Below are 17,203 nucleotides of genomic sequence, written 5' to 3' on the forward strand. Positions count from 1 at the left end.
GCTGTTGTCACGAGTGTAAACCACGGTTTAAGATCTATCTTAAATCGTGGTGTAAACTTTGGCTAAAATCACGGCTATCATATTTTGATTAGATAATATAACCGGTAACACGGTTTAAGATATACAGGTTAGCTATCGGCTATCTAAATTGTATTGATAGCTGCGGTCAGAACTCGTCACGGGTTTAGCGCATAATTTCACCACATCTGTAGAGCGCTAGTAGTAAGTAGGGTCATATAGCATGTTAGGGAACTCGGAACTACCTATATTATTATTCGATAATTCAATATTGTGATTGTGATTTTCTATTTCTTTTCTAATTTCTGATTGAGATTTGCGAATTATTGCGATTGCCTTTAAGTAATTATTATGCTCCCTTGATGCAGAATATTCTAATTCTATTTTGCATTTTTAGCTGTAGATACAACTTTTAAATTATTTAGGTCATTTTTCAACATTTTTAAGTCATTTTTTTTATATTTTATGTCATTTTTTGTAGTTTATGTACAATGTGGGGGCATTTTTCTCAAATTTTAGGTTTGAAAGAAAATTTGTATAACATTTAAAAAAAAATAATTTTAATATTATTATTGTGGGGGTTTTTGGTGTTATACATTCTTTATTTATATTTTACTTTTTAATTTATTTTTAATAATTATATTTTACTTTTTAATTTATTTTCAATAATTTTAAATAATGCATAAAATGTAAATGTATAGGTACTATTGTTTATTAATATTATAATTCATATTTTAAAATACTATTATACCCATATCTCTAATAAAAATTATTATTTATAAATACATTTTTTTCACTTATTATGTTTTTTTAGGCATTTTTAAGTTTTTTTTTTAGGTCATCTACATCCTAACTATATTGATAATGTATTTCTTTTAATTTTTGTGGTCCAATATTTTATCATAGTGAATAATGCCACGTTCGTGCTGCGTTGTTGGATGCCAAACTGGATATAAGTCCAACTCTAATAAAATTGTATCTACTTTCTCTTTTCCAAAAAATGAAAGTTTGAGGCAAAAATGGATAAATGTGATACCCCGAAAGGATCTTATTGTTACCAAAAATTCAGCAGTATGTGCTAACCACTTTACTGAAGATCAAATTATTACAAAATGGACTTCAGGGGTTGGCGACAATAAAGTGTGTTTTAATATATATAATAATTGTTTTAATCATTATTTATGAATTTGAGATCGTTATTCGGTACATAAAAAATTACAATATCTTAATGTAGGTAGGTAATTGGCTGGGCTGAAGGTTATTTAAAAAGTTTTGAAGATGATTGGATATGTTTTTAAACCATCTTTTAATAATATATAATATTATATCGACATAATAGATATCTGAATAAATATATTTAAATTTATTTTTTAATTTATATTATATTTATTTAGATATTAAATGTATGATCATTAATTCATTAAATTCACAATAAAAATGGGATTATTAATTCATGATATTTTTATTATATGTTACCATTTGAAAATCAAAAGTTGATAGTGGTTTCACTAATAAATATAAGGGTGAAAAAAATTAAAATATTATACGGTTTTAGAAAAACATAAACCTAGAAGTTTAAAAAAAAAAAAATTCAAAAAAAGTTAATACTTTTCGAGATAATTAGTGTACACACTTAAATGGATCACCCTGTAGAGCAAGAATCAATGCAACTCAATAAGGTATATTAAATATTAAAAGTCATAGCCGTATTATTGTAAATATTGTGTCATATTTAACTAATTGTAACTAATATAATTTCTGAGTTTTTATTGTTTGTCTGAAGATATTGAATTGGAAAATGAGTCGCTTACAGACATGGCTGTAGATAATAATAATTATTCTATATTCTATGATATTAACAATGAAGATATTCCAAACATTTTAAATATTGAAACAAGTATAATAAGTAGAATAACTAATAAGTCTATTTAATTACAATATAAATTATAAATATTGTTATTAATATTTATTTATTAATTGCACTACATATTATATTATGTAGGTACCGCTGTTAATGATGATACTATTACTCAAAACAATATGATTGAAGTAACTTTAGATAACGTACCCAGTCAAATAGATGCTACATGTATTGACATTCCGTATACATCAAGGCTGGGTAATTTATTAAATTTCAAACAAATAAGGTATCATTTTAATTTTTTAAGTTCAAATTTTGACAAAATTCCTCAAAATCACGATACGTTTGAAAATCATTTTCTAGTTAAAAGGGTGAAACATTTAAAAAAAAAGATTCTCATAAGTAGTTACTCATAAGTAAAAAATTTACTCAGAATCGTTTTTTTTTATACAATTTTTTAGATAATTGAATTCATATTTAACACAATATCCATAACTTAACATCTAATGTATGGCAGAGTTAGAGTGTGTTACCTACCCATTTGCCCACCTCTTTTAATTACAATTTACAGTCTTTACAGAAAAAAACATAAACAATTATCAAAATACCTACATAAAATGATCTTATAATAGTTATCAATGTATCAAAGTTAAATTAAATTATTAAAGATTTTTCTTTTAAAATCCAAGAAAGCAAAATCTGTAATTACTTTACCAAATCCCCATTCAACTGCTTGGCGGACTGAGCTCATTGCTTTATTAAAAGCTATCTGTTCTGGTGTAAGTATTCTATTACAATAAGGCTTAAGAATCAGTTCTGATATCGGATAGGCTGGATCACCATAAATTATATATTTTTTATCCCCATGCACTGCAATCTGCATTAATTCTGAATATAATTCTGTATCCCTCAACATATTCAGCAAAACTAGAAAATGTTATTAGAACATACCAATTAATGATAAATATAAAAATAAATTTTTAATTTTAATTTTTAATTATATTTAGTCATCATGTTATTAAGGCTGAAATAGGTTAGACTATGACTCGTAGTTTTGATTATAGGTATCAGCCCGGGTATCAGGTATATATATTTTATAATTTATAATATAATTGATATCTTTTTAAGCTAACTTTATTTATTTTATTGTATTTGTTTTAATTGTATTGTGTAATAATATAACCGAGGAAAGAATTTTAATATACCAGCATCATGTCTTCTTCCATTATATGGTTCTCGGAGGTTCACTATCATACCATCTGGTGTCAATACACTTTGATATTTTAGACAGTGATTACGTTTATGTCCTGAAAAATACTCTAGTTGATTTTGTGTTGGCCTACAAATAGGCCTTGCAGTCCCATCAATAAAAGCCCAGCAGTTGTGTATTGGTGCACCTTTCTTTGAAATTGCCTTTTATTTATAAATATTATTAAATAATTGTCATATTTCTAAAAAATATTGATTTATAATTCTATATAATATTATACAAACATATTTTATTAATATTATTGATGTATTAACTATTTTTATAATAACTTTATTTTATATGTTTCATTGAAGATATCTCATTTAATATTATATAGGTATAGTTAAAATTACCTTTTAACTCTCTCATTAACTTTCTAATTTTTGTTAATTCATTAAATACTTATCACTAATTCTAAATGTTAACTTGTGGTTTATTAATTATTTTATTGTATTTCTTGTGCTGTTAAGCCCATTATAGTATGTCTTATTATATTTATACATTATTGTATATTAACTAATAACTATTATTGTTATTTTATAAGTGTTATTAATATAACAAAAAAAAAGAAATGGTAATGATTAATTTTAATCCAATTCCTACAATGAATGGTGGTTCGATGGACCCAAGTCACCCCAATTAGTGACATTTTAATGTTTCTAAAACTATAGAATTGTATTTAAAATATAATAATAATAATTGTAAATATACATATATACTTTTGCATAGTACTTCAGTTTTGATTCATTCAGCCATTTTAAATTTTTTAAATGTAGCAATAGATATCCATGATTTCTTACAATAATAGATATCACTTTGTTACTTATAACACTCAAGTAGCAAGAATTTAATCCGAAGATTCTTTCCAAGTCACATAATCTATTGGGGTAGGTAAGTCGACGAAGACAAATACAAAACCCTAATAAACCTTACAAATAGAATAATATATATATTAATGTAGGTATAATATAATATAATAATTTATATTATTTAAAATTAATAATTATTTGTTAGGTAAGATACGCGATACCTTTGTTTAGATTCTATTGTATGAGGTATGCGTAAACATATCCATTTTTTCAAACCTAAACATCTGTCTACACTCTTCATTATTTAGTTCCTCTAGATTAAAATTACCAAATACTTGTGATCTAACACGTATTTCATTTCGGAATGATATTAATTCATTTAATAAAATACATTCTACGTCATCGTTTGTTATTTCTTCCAAACACACCAACTCTAACAATTCTTCCATATTAGCACAGATTTTATAAATTAATATAAATCTAGATTATTTTAATATAATCTGTGGTATTAATGTAGGTATTATAATAAAACTTAAAAGGTTGTACTTAATAGTTAATACCAAACACTATACATATATAGTGCATATCCAATATAGTATACCTATTGTATGATTGTAATTACAGTAGAACTTCGATTAACCGTCACTCGATTAACCGTAACTCTCTGTTATCCGTCATCGGTCATCGCCTGATTTGTGTTTCAAACTTGAAGAATGGGTGGAACAAACTATGGCCTGATATAATACCGTGCGAATCTGAAGAAACTGAGCCTGTTAGTGTTGAAGAAATAGTACAACTTTGTAATAATGGACTGCACAGTGAAATATTATCAACGAAAGAAGTAACAGATTGGTTAGAAAATGATAAGCAGGATGGAGGGTTTGAAATTTTGAATGATGAACAAATTATTTTGAATGTCACTGCCGTTGAAGAAGAAGAAATTGATGAGGATGTCGAAGATTCAGGGCTTGACTTAAAACCGCTAACTAGCCATTCAGAAGCAGAAGCGATGTTATCAAAGTGTATTGATTGGTTTGAAGTACAGGAAGAATCAAATGCTACGCAAGTCTTACTTCTACGTCAAATACGTAATATTGCTGCTAAAAAAGCTAGAGAATCAAAAAACCAAACTAAAATTACAGATTTTTTTTTATAATAAGTGTGGTATGTACGAGATGTTTATAATTTATATGTGTTATAATAATTTATTTATATGTTATATTTTTTTTATATGTATTATTTTTAAAGTACACACACGTAAAAATATAATAAATGTGTGTATATGTATGTACACGTTTTTTTTTTTTGCAAAATTTCCGTTAACCGTCTATTCGATTAACCGTCATAGCCCCGGTCCCGACAGTGACGGTTAATCGAAGTTCTACTGTAATGTAAAATTGAAAAATCGAAATTATGATTGATTTTTGATGGGTATAAAAATGGTTATACCCATAAACCTGTTTGCATGTCTATGGTTATGGTTACAACTTACAATATTCCGATAAAATAGTTTTACGGAATATAATACATCCGGTAAATGCAAAAACTAAAGTGTCATTTGGAACGTTATTATATTACCGTAAAATTTAACCGAACGTTATTTTTACCGGAGTGTTTGACGGGCGTTGTGCAGAAACTCCCTACAATTTGGCTCTTAAGAGGACGTTATACCCGCATGTGTTTTATCCGTCTTACAAGTGCGTAACATAGCAAATTTTACGCTCAGCAGATCACGCGAAACTTCATGAATTTTCAATTTAGAGTGAATTGACCTCTTAAAAAATAAAAGTTAACATTATTACCGAAGGCTTCTCATTGGCTTTTTATTGTATTTTAATTTTAAAGCGAGTTATGAATATTTTAAAATTTTAAATTGTTTGTATATCTTAAAATACTCATAATTTTTTTAAAATTAAAATATAATAAAAAGCCAATGAGAAACCCTCGGTAATAATATTGCCTTTAATTTTTATAAGAGGTCAATTCACTCTAAATTTTAAATTCACGGAGTTTCGCGTGTTTCGCTGAACGTAAAAATTGCTATGTTACACACTTGTAACACTTGTAAGACTTGTAAGACGGAGACAACACATGCGGGTATCCTCTTAAGAAATCGATATCGTTAACTCACTGTTTAGACTTCCAATATTCAACGAGCATAAATTACGTATCTAACCTTCACTATTTAAACCTTAAATACTCAACGACCATGAATTAACAGGTTACAGATTGGATTTAAAGAGCACAAGAGAATTGCGTAACTACTCAAACAAGAAAAATATTAAAGGTCGGTAACACTTTTATTAATTAAATAAATACCAAAATTAAAACACTATTATGTGATACTTTTGTCCGTATTTCGGCCGTCGTCAAATCACACAGCGTCAAATCCTCTTCTGCACCCATGACAATTTTTTATGTGCAAGAATATAATGTCACCTCAATTTTGATATATTTCTTAATTTAAATCGAGTACACATTTTATCACTCTCAAATTTAAATTTGTAGCTTTTATTTCCATTTGTGCATAAAATATATGCAGCTAATGGGCGTGCGCGCGATTTATGCAGCCATGCATTTGCGTCTTCAGTAAGGGCAGACACTTTTTTTTTGTTCCGCAAAATGGCGAAATAACATTTGGGAACTCTATAGGAAACAAAAAATAAAATAATATTTTGTATACAGTGTGATTCTTTTTAAAGGTAACACTAAATAATTCTGTCCAGTGACATCGGATTAATATGCTGTTTTCGGGAGTAGACAGGGAATACATAAATACACCTTTCTTGATGAATTTTACAATTTTAGGTCTTTCCGTTTGCACGTGCGCAATACAACTTGCATTTTTTAAACGGCAGCATATGTTTTGAATATCAAATTCCAGTGGCGGATTAACGGGGGGGGTGGGGGGGGGGGGTCCATGGGGTCTGGACCTCCCCAGACACTGATGTATACATATATAATTAGGTACATAGGTAACGCATACACAGAGTATACCGTACAACATAATAATAAATATATATATTTCAAATATAAGTAGGTTGATTATTAAAACTCTACTACAATAATAATAATAATAATAATAATATAGTTTAATATTTTACAACAATTCTATTTTAATAGTTTTGATAAAATCGCCCGTCGTAGCGTTAATTCCCGATATTCTTTTGTATTGCTATAGTGAGCTTATCTGCGTATTTTTCCATTATAGAGGACAATAATATTATAACACTAGTTTTGTTATTTTATACCTACTATTAAAATGTATCGATTAGTTGATTGCCGACAATTGACACTAACACTGACACACTGTAATAACGAAATAGCCGATTTACAAAAAAATCATAAGTGAGTACGAACTTATTTTCCAATAAAATGTCGTCGAAAAACCAAACATCCACTAAAAATTTTTTTTTTTAAAACCCATTCAAACGTCAAATGTTAACCATTTAGAAAATGTATCAACTAAAAGACCACTTTCACCTAATAATGTTACTGATATTAGTACAAAAAAATCTATGCATGATTTAGCAACTTCGTCTTCGTCCTTAACTCATAATAATTATGATATCAGTTTATTCTGCAACAAAATACTTTCTCAAAATGAAATTTATGATATATTGAATAAAGTCTGGACACCGGAAATAAATTATAAATTTCCGATAACATCAATTACTTCTGGAAAAGACCAAAAAGTAAGAAATCTTAAATTTCAATATTCGTGGTTAGTGCGATTTCCTTGGTTGTCGTATTCAGGAATACAAGGTGGTGCATTTTGTAAATTTTGTGTAGCGTTTTCGAAATCTCATGGTGGACACAATTCTCAATCGTTAGGTAGTCTTGTGTTAAAAAAATGTAATAACTGGAAACACGCGGTGGAAATATTTACCAAACACTCAACTTTAGAATATCACCAAACATTTTTTCTTGATTCTACTAATTACTACTAGGCAAAACCAAAAGAAGATTAGATTTTATTTTGTAAATATTTGAATTTTAGATTAAATTTTTTATATTATAATATAACACATTTGTTTTTATAAAAATAATACATTTGAAATACATATTATTTTTTAGGACCCCCCCCCCCCACAAAAATTTTGAAAATCCGCCACTGCCAAATTCTGATAGATCAAATTATTTTAAGTTATTTTGGTCCTTTTGACCATAGCTCTAAAATCAAACTTGACTAAATGACAACGAGTTAAGGTTTCAATTAAAATTATTGAATTTTTCAACGATCATACTAGAATTTTATGAATTATCATGAAATTTCAAGTATTTTTTTTATTAATTTAAAGGTTTGCAGGTATAAAACTTCCTCGTTATTGTTACCAAAGATAATACTATAGGTAAAATCAATAAAATAATTTTTAATAATAAAAATTGGTGTTTTTATCAATAATATATATTCTTCAAAAAGCAGATAGGTATTTAGGTTAAAAAAAAGCTAAAATATAAATAAAAAAATTCTGCTTGAGATAAACAATTTTGTTCTCCCTTAAAACAGTTAAAACTGCTTCAATAATGATAGGTATGATAAAATTCAAAGATTTAGACCATAGACCAATACATAAAAGAACTATTTATTAAAGTTATAAATTATTTATTTATAATCTTTTTTAAACAAATGCTTTTATTATGCATAGAAAATATAAATATAAATACAAATTAAAAATTATAATGAAAAAACTAGATGAACAAAATAAAAGAAAAATATATAACTGTTGCACAGGTACAAAGTACGATAACAATAAATTAAAAAATATACAGGTACTTATAAATCATAAATGTTGTTTGTAACAAAAAAAAAAATTAAAATATGGCTATGACACTCTTATACAATGGTTTTAAATATTATAATTTGCATCTAATGCTGAACAAATTTGCTTTATTAAACTACAACTTCTATCATATTTAGTGTTAATTTCATAGAAATAATTTTTCAAAAATAACCACACGTTACTTGATTGATATGGATATTCAAGATTAAAAACGTGGAAGAGCTTAAAACAAATATCAACAGCTTTAAAAACAGAAAATAACTTGTATTTAACATCATCAAAATAAACTAATATTTGTTTTGGGTATAATAATGAACCAACAACTAATGTACATGGTTGTATATTATTTTCTTGTTTTTTTCTGTTTCTCTATGATGACTTCTAGTTCCATGGGATTAGATGCTACTATAATAAATGTATTTAGCGAATCTTTCATGAAATATTTTACAAAAGATTTTTTTCCACTGTCATCTCTGGTAATTTTTCTTTAGGAAGGTACGAATAATGAATGCATCAAATAAAATATAACTAAGTTTTTCCAATCTAAAACAATATAATATGTATTATTAATTATTTTGTAAATCCAAATTATGATCACATAGGAAAAAAGTGCATGTGTCTTATAGAAGATACTATGACGATAAAAAAATTAAGCTTTAGACATACGAGTGGTCCATTAGACCTGCAGTTTCATAAATTATAATGATGAAAATAATAGGACTCAATTTATTAAGACATATTGTTAAACATTTAATTAAATGAAACAATCAGTTTGTTATAGTGAAAATATACTTATATTTCCAACAATAGTTAGTATGTAATGATTAACTAACCTAGTTTATTAATACTACCCAAAATATTTCTCTGGGAAGCTAAACTATAAACCATAATTATTTTTAAATTTTATATAATTGCGGAAAATTTGATCAATCGTTTTAAATTGCCTATTTGATAACTCTTAGATAGTTTAACCATAATATTTTATGATTTTTAGTGCTGTATCACACTACTGGATGGCGGTAATGTCACTTAAAATTTGGATTCCGGAATTATACTGTCCGGCATAATATGGTTAGTGTTTTTATTTTTTCCGGATTTCTACGGTCCGGGAATATACGGTCTATGTATTTATTCTTTCCGGGATAATACGGTCCGTAAGTATACTTTCCGGATTTCTACGGTCCGTGACAATACAGTCTGATTATTTTTCAATTCCAGAATTATACGGTCCAGCATAATCCGGTCTGTGTGTTTATTTTTTCCGTATACCTACGGTCCGGGAATATACGGTCAAGGTATTTAGTTTTTCCGGGATAATACGGTCCGTAAGTATACTTTCCGGATTTCTACGGTCCGTGACAATACAGTCCGATTATTTTTAAATTCCGGAATTATACGGTCTGTCATAATACGGTTCGAAAAACATTTTATTCCGTATTTCTACGGTCCGGGACGCATATTACCAAAGTGTACATGGTCTCGGCACTAGGTATAAAATAAAACAATTTCATTGGCCAGTTCAAAATATTTTTTTTTACCGCGCCTTTCGCCTCTGATATTTTGATAACAAAACTATTATCAATAATATATAATAATATAATATATAATATGATACATTTTACCTTTTTAGCTGCACTTGGTCATTTTACACAATAATAATAATTTATATTTGTGTAATAATATCTATAGTACTGAGTAGTAAAATTATACTAGGTACTTAGTGTTTTAGGAAGCAAATATTATTATTAACCTCTTATTTTGAAATTCTAGATCCTATAGAGTACCTACCAACTCTCAGTATGTGGTACACAAAAAAGTATTAATATTATACAACAATTAATATTTAATTCATCTTGGATTCATGCATAGTACATACTTACTAATAACACCTTTATTTAGTCCCATGATACACAGTGATATCCAACAAGTTATCCATGTATGAATTATAATGTAATTTACTATTTAATTTAATACATAATATGTAATAGTAATAATATAATAATGTAAGCTAAAGAACAGATCTTGGTTTTGTAAGACACCTAACCCACCTACCTACCTACCTAAATGATTATAATAATTAAATTATTTAAACTTAAAAGAGTGTTTAGTTATTGAGGGTTAAGAAAAAGGTTTTAGTACCTTGTTTCATGTATTATATTATAAAATTTGATAGGTAACCTTTTACTTTAATCCATTGTTCACAATATTATTATGAATTGTTAAAATTATATACATTAAATAATATAACCTTAATATTTAAACATAAATAAAAACACTGACCATCTGTATAAAGTAATAAAAAGTATTTTTTAAATGTTTGTGTACTATGAACTTTAAATGTTCACTGTTTGCTTCTTATTATGAATTAATAATGAATTGATAGTCAAAATGTTATCCATAATTAATATTATCATTTATCAAGTATAAGTAATAATATATAAATTATTAAATTAATATAATAATGTAAACGAAAGAACAGATCTTGACTTTGTAAAACACCTAACCTACCTACCTACCTACCTACCTAAATGATTAATAATTAAATTATTTAAACTTAAAAGAATGTCTAGTGATTTATGATCGGTTAAGAACAATGTTTGCTTCTTATTGTGAATATATGATTACAAAATTATAACAAAATTATTATCAGTTATGATTGTCAATTATGATTTCATATATTCTGTGATTAAGTATCAAGTATTAATTATTTAATTCCAGTATCAACTACTAAAACATCAAATCTAAAAATAGAAAAGAATATGTTACATAGATAATGGAAACATTATCTTTCCATAATTTATGATATATTATATTATACTACTATACTACCTATAATATAGATTTGGATTTTAGATATTATAATATTATGATACAATTATTATATAAGATTAAATTATTAGAATTTTTATTATGGCAACGTCTTCCTGTTTAAATTTGTCAAATTTACCAACGTCGTTTGTTAACAAAATTTTGGATATTTCTAGTGGAAATAACTATACACTTCGTTCAAATATACTAAATTTTGAACAATGTGACAAATGGCTAAATGAATTTTCATCGCTGACTTGTACAAATTGGATCGTAAGAAATTCCAATAAAATTAGTGAATGTTTTGTATGCAGGTAAGTACATTTTAAAGAATTAATAATGGAGGGTGTAAATGTGCAATGTATATATAAATAATAAATATATAATATACATATATGTATATAGTATAATACTTAAAAGTATTGTAAATTTGTATTTCAGAAAGGATTATGTATGCCATCACAGCAGTTTCAAAAAAGTTGATAAAGACAAAAATCTAAAAAAATCTAAAAATATGAGTTGTCCTGCTAAAGTAAGTATTAAAGTTAAAAAAACAACTACTGATACTATCAAGAAGGATAAATATGTTAAGGTAAGAATATAGATTGTGATATTATTACACAGTTTAAAAATATGTACAATAGCATATTAAAGTTACTTAGTGCATTACGTGCCTGTTGATTAATTATTTGTTCTACTCTCAAATACATTGTATATTATGTAATACATACTTACATCATTGGATATTTATTATATAACCTTACTATCAATTTTAAACTGGTGTACCTAAAGTGTCTAAATTTTTTCATTAAAATATCTAAAAATGAAATGTTTGTAAAAATAATTTCAACCAAATGTTTCTTTTATTATATTACTTTACTTTTGAGTAGGTACCTAAATAAGGTATACTTATTTCTATTTTTTTTAAAAACATTTCATTATTATATATTGTATACTCTATAATGCTAACTTTAAATATTAGCACAGTGTATTATGTTATGCGTTATTCATTTGTTTAGGAAGGATTAGTGGCAGAAATTCATATATTTTTCCAACATTCCCACACCATAAATACAGCAGAAGCGTTAGGCAATCTCAGAAGTTCTGAAGACACAAGACAATTATTTGAATGTTATTTCAGTGATAGATATGGTAATTTTTCATTTTATTATTTGTTTATTTATTTGGATTGAATATCTACCTATTATTACAAACATATTATAAATTTGAATATTTATATGTTTTTATAGGTATTACAGAAGCTATTATGTACCATGAAGGCAAATTGGGACTTGAGGGTAATGAAATTGCAATAGCTAACGCATCATTAAACCCTAAGTATAGAACTGTCCAGCATTGGCACGATACATGGAGACAAAACAATTTAGGCCCAAGAATTGGCATAGGTGTTGTAGAGGTAAATAATAATTAATAATTATTAGATATTAGATGAACTAGGAAGTCAAAACTTAATTGCACTCTTACAGAATACAGATACCTATTACCTATGGTATTTTTCTAATTGTTAAATATTTGTATGATTACATATAATAGTAACAATAAGCGCATATTTTGAAATTGTATTTAAAAATGTTATTTTTAGTCTAATATGTTATAAGTGAAATTTAATTAAATGTAAACATACAATACTCAGTACTCAAAGAGTGTCAAGTTACTTAATAAATAACCATACATATATTATATATATTTTTCTCATCATGAAAATATATATTAATAAGATGGGAATTTTATCCCTCCTTGTACTCAATTCTTTTATAATTGTCAGTGTTAGCATGTAGGAAGAAGGTTGTAGGTACTGTTATTAAATGAAATAACTAATAAGTATAAACTATTAAGATTAATCAGAATATTTATGAAATTAATATATTTTGTTTTTAGAAACTCAAATCAAAAATGCCTTCTTATGAAAATAATGGGATTAAAGTAATCATTAATGAAGATCCATTTTCAGTTGTAATTTTCACCCCTTTAATGCAACGTGCACATACTTTAGCCTATTCTAAAGACATTGTATTTGTCGATAGTACAGCATCGTGTGATGCCCATAATCATTCAATAACATTTATCCTTACACCTTGTGCTGTTGGAGCTGTTCCGTTGGCAGTTATAATTACAAAGGGTCAGTCATTTATTGATTATGAAAATGGATTTAAATTGGCTCAAAAATGTTTTGGTATTAATGGATTTGGTGGTCAACAATTTCCAAAAATATTCATCACTGATGATAGTAAGGCAGAAAGGGAGGCATTAAAAGTAGTATGGCCTCAATCTAAACAATTGCTATGTCGTTTTCATGTTTCGCAATCAATATGGAGATGGTTGTGGAATAGCGAAAATAATATTGATAAAAGTGATCGTCCAATTTTATACAATTATTTCAGCAAAATTTTGACAGCACCAACAGCTGAAATGGCAATGAGTGCTTATTTGATTGCAATTGATATTAGCAATGAGTATGTTTTGAAATATCCTAATTGAGTTAACTATCTTAATTCTTATTGGAGCCGTAAAGAAATATGGTGTCTTTCTTTTAGAAATTATGAAACCCATGGACATCAAACTAATAATTTTAGTGAGGTATGTGTTAGAATTTATAAGGATATAGTTTTGTCTCGAAATAAGGCATATAATGTAATTTCCTTGATTGATTTCACATGCACTGTGATGGAGCAGTATTATATCCGACGCATACGAAAATTTTGTAATGGCCGATGTAATGTAGCACGCTTGTTTTTAAATACAATAAAAAGAAAAATTGGATACTTAGCAGTTGAAAATATTAAAAGCTTAGACAATAATATATTTTATGTACCTAGTGAAAAAACAGGTGAAATGTATGAAGTAAATATATCTTTAGGATGCTGTACTTGTGAGCAAGGACGTTTGGGCAGTTTCTGTAAACATCAGGGAGCTGTTTATTTTTTTTATGGACATAAGTTACCAAATATGCCACCAGTTACACCTGAAAGTAGACATTCTATGGCAATTTTGGCTTTTGGAGAAAATGCTCTACCAATATCATTTTATGCGGCTTTAGAATACCATCCTTGTAATGATCTAAATGAAAATGAAAATACATCAAATTCTAATGAATACCAAAACATACAAAAAAATTCACCTTCAATTAATACTAATGACATTTCACACAATAGGGATTCAGAAGACAAAATTAATTCACCAACAAGTGCAACTAAATTCAAAGAAATTATTGATCTTATGACAGAACATCACAACAAGTTTGGATCATCCACTGATGCAATGAACACCTATTTAAAAAAATTAACTAATGTTAAAACAAGAACTTCTTGGGAAACATTTTTATCTACCAAAGGAAAACAGATACCTCTTCGACATGTATCTAAAGCTAAAATACATGTTCAGCCAACATCAATAAGCCGCCGAAGGCTGGAAGTAACCAGAGGAAGCAAGAGACTAGCAGTAGGTCGGCCACCATCAAATGAAAAGTTAAAAAAAATAAACGTCAGAGATGTTTACAAATGAATGTTAAAATGAATCAACCAAATGCTAAATCCCATGGAACTAGCCATTAATAATAAACCGGCAATTGTGATTATCATAGTAGGTGGCAAAAATGACAAATTCAATGTGTTCATACTTTAATACTTTACTACTACTACTACATTACATACTTCAATTATGTAATTTATTGCAATTTGCAATTATGTATTATTAACATGAAAAAAAACCATTTAAAAAATACTTTTTATTACTTTATACAGATGGTCAGTGTTTTTATTTATGTTTAAATATTAAGGTTATATTATTTAATGTATATAATTTTAACAATTCATAATAATATTGTGAACAATGGATTAAAGTAAAAGGTTACCTATCAAATTTTATAATATAATACATGAAACAAGGTACTAAAACCTTTTTCTTAACCCTCAATAACTAAACACTCTTTTAAGTTTAAATAATTTAATTATTATAATCATTTAGGTAGGTAGGTAGGTGGGTTAGGTGTCTTACAAAACCAAGATCTGTTCTTTAGCTTACATTATTATATTATTACTATTACATATTATGTATTAAATTAAATAGTAAATTACATTATAATTCATACATGGATAACTTGTTGGATATCACTGTGTATCATGGGACTAAATAAAGGTGTTATTAGTAAGTATGTACTATGCATGAATCCAAGATGAATTAAATATTAATTGTTGTATAATATTAATACTTTTTTGTGTACCACATACTGAGAGTTGGTAGGTACTCTATAGGATCTAGAATTTCAAAATAAGAGGTTAATAATAATATTTGCTTCCTAAAACACTAAGTACCTAGTATAATTTTACTACTCAGTACTATAGATATTATTACACAAATATAAATTATTATTATTGTGTAAAATGACCAAGTGCAGCTAAAAAAGTAAAATGTATCATATTATATATTATATTATTATATATTATTGATAATAGTTTTGTTATCAAAATATCAGAGGCGAAAGGCACGGTAAAAAAAAATATTTTGAACTGGCCAATGAAATTGTTTTATTTTATACCTAGTGCCGAGACCATGTACACTTTGGTAATATGCGTCCGGGACTACACTTATTTTTTCCGGATATATACTGTCCGTTAGTTTATTTTCCGGGTTTTTACGGCTCCCTAATAATTTTACTAAAAGTATTTATTGTTTTGAGGAATACCACCCAAGACTGGTAATAGGGTCGTATATTGAAAAACATATAATGAATAAAAAATAATTTTAAATGCTCACTAGTAAGTAATGATGCCAGAATAGTATTTTTAAAAGCAGTTTTGTTTTTCTTGTGCACTGTGTAACTGAAATATTTAACATAATCATTGGTTATTAATTTTCTTAATATTCTTCTGACTGACTCTTTATACTCGTAATTTGATCCCCCGAGTATGGCTAACATTTTCACCTAAATTTTTATACACAATTATTTAAATTAATATAATAATTTACCATTTTTAATCATATTATAAAATGTTTTATCAATTATCATTAATCAAAAATCTCTTTAAAATTTGTTAGTGATAAACTGATAACTCATTTGTTATAAGAAGCATTGCACATACATTTTCAAATTCATCATTACAAGTTGATGATACCTACTGCAATAGATGAAGTTTGTTTGTCCTGTTTCTCTTGAATGTTATTTACAATCATCATAATTGTTTGAAGGTAGTCACTTTGTTCTTTACATCTGGCGTTTAAAGTAATAAGTTGTCTCAAGATCTATGTAATAATCATAATATATTTAGGTATATTATGCTTGTGAGATTATTAAGAACATTTAAACTGAACCAATACTACCAGCAGGGCTGATACCAATGTTTCATGTTTAAACAATTCTACATTTGCATATTATTTAGCATACAATTATTTTAGTTATTTTAGTATTTGTAAAAGTAGGTACAGTGTTTTTTATTTCATAGATACTATACGTATCTATACATAATAAAGTATATGATTGATAAAATAGTAACATGTTAGCTGGAATATTTATTAGAAATATTTGATTAGAACTATAATAAATTTAACTGTAATTTAAATTATATAAAAAAATATTGTACAACAATTTTTCCAATTCTTTGAACTACCTGAAGAAATGTGAATTTTCTGTTTATTTTGAGCTATAGACACTAAACTC

At 26.8% G+C, this 17,203-nt stretch overlaps 1 long non-coding RNA gene and 2 pseudogenes across 2 annotated transcripts; 2 read left to right on the top strand and 1 right to left on the bottom strand.

Moving 5' to 3' along the window:
- Window positions 1-17,203, top strand: part of LOC149062665 (uncharacterized) — a 410,648-nt pseudogene that overhangs the window by 266,677 nt on the left and 126,768 nt on the right.
- LOC107171416 (uncharacterized) lies at window positions 8,997-16,883 on the bottom strand. 2 transcript variants are annotated; one of them, XR_016189321.1, is made up of 3 exons: window positions 16,666-16,883; window positions 16,303-16,471; window positions 8,997-9,264 (listed from the first exon to the last, which is right to left on the bottom strand). It is a non-coding gene; the product is annotated as an uncharacterized LOC107171416 (long non-coding RNA). The 2 variants fall into 2 exon arrangements; XR_016189322.1 differs by having other exon boundaries at window positions 16,629-16,883.
- LOC149062689 (uncharacterized) lies at window positions 11,632-15,101 on the top strand (annotated as a pseudogene).

Source organism: Diuraphis noxia, unplaced genomic scaffold, assembly GCF_037042655.1.
Source record: "Diuraphis noxia isolate RWA-SAM2 unplaced genomic scaffold, SU_Dnox_SAM2 contig0001, whole genome shotgun sequence".
NCBI classification, from domain to species: Eukaryota; Metazoa; Arthropoda; class Insecta; order Hemiptera; family Aphididae; genus Diuraphis; species Diuraphis noxia.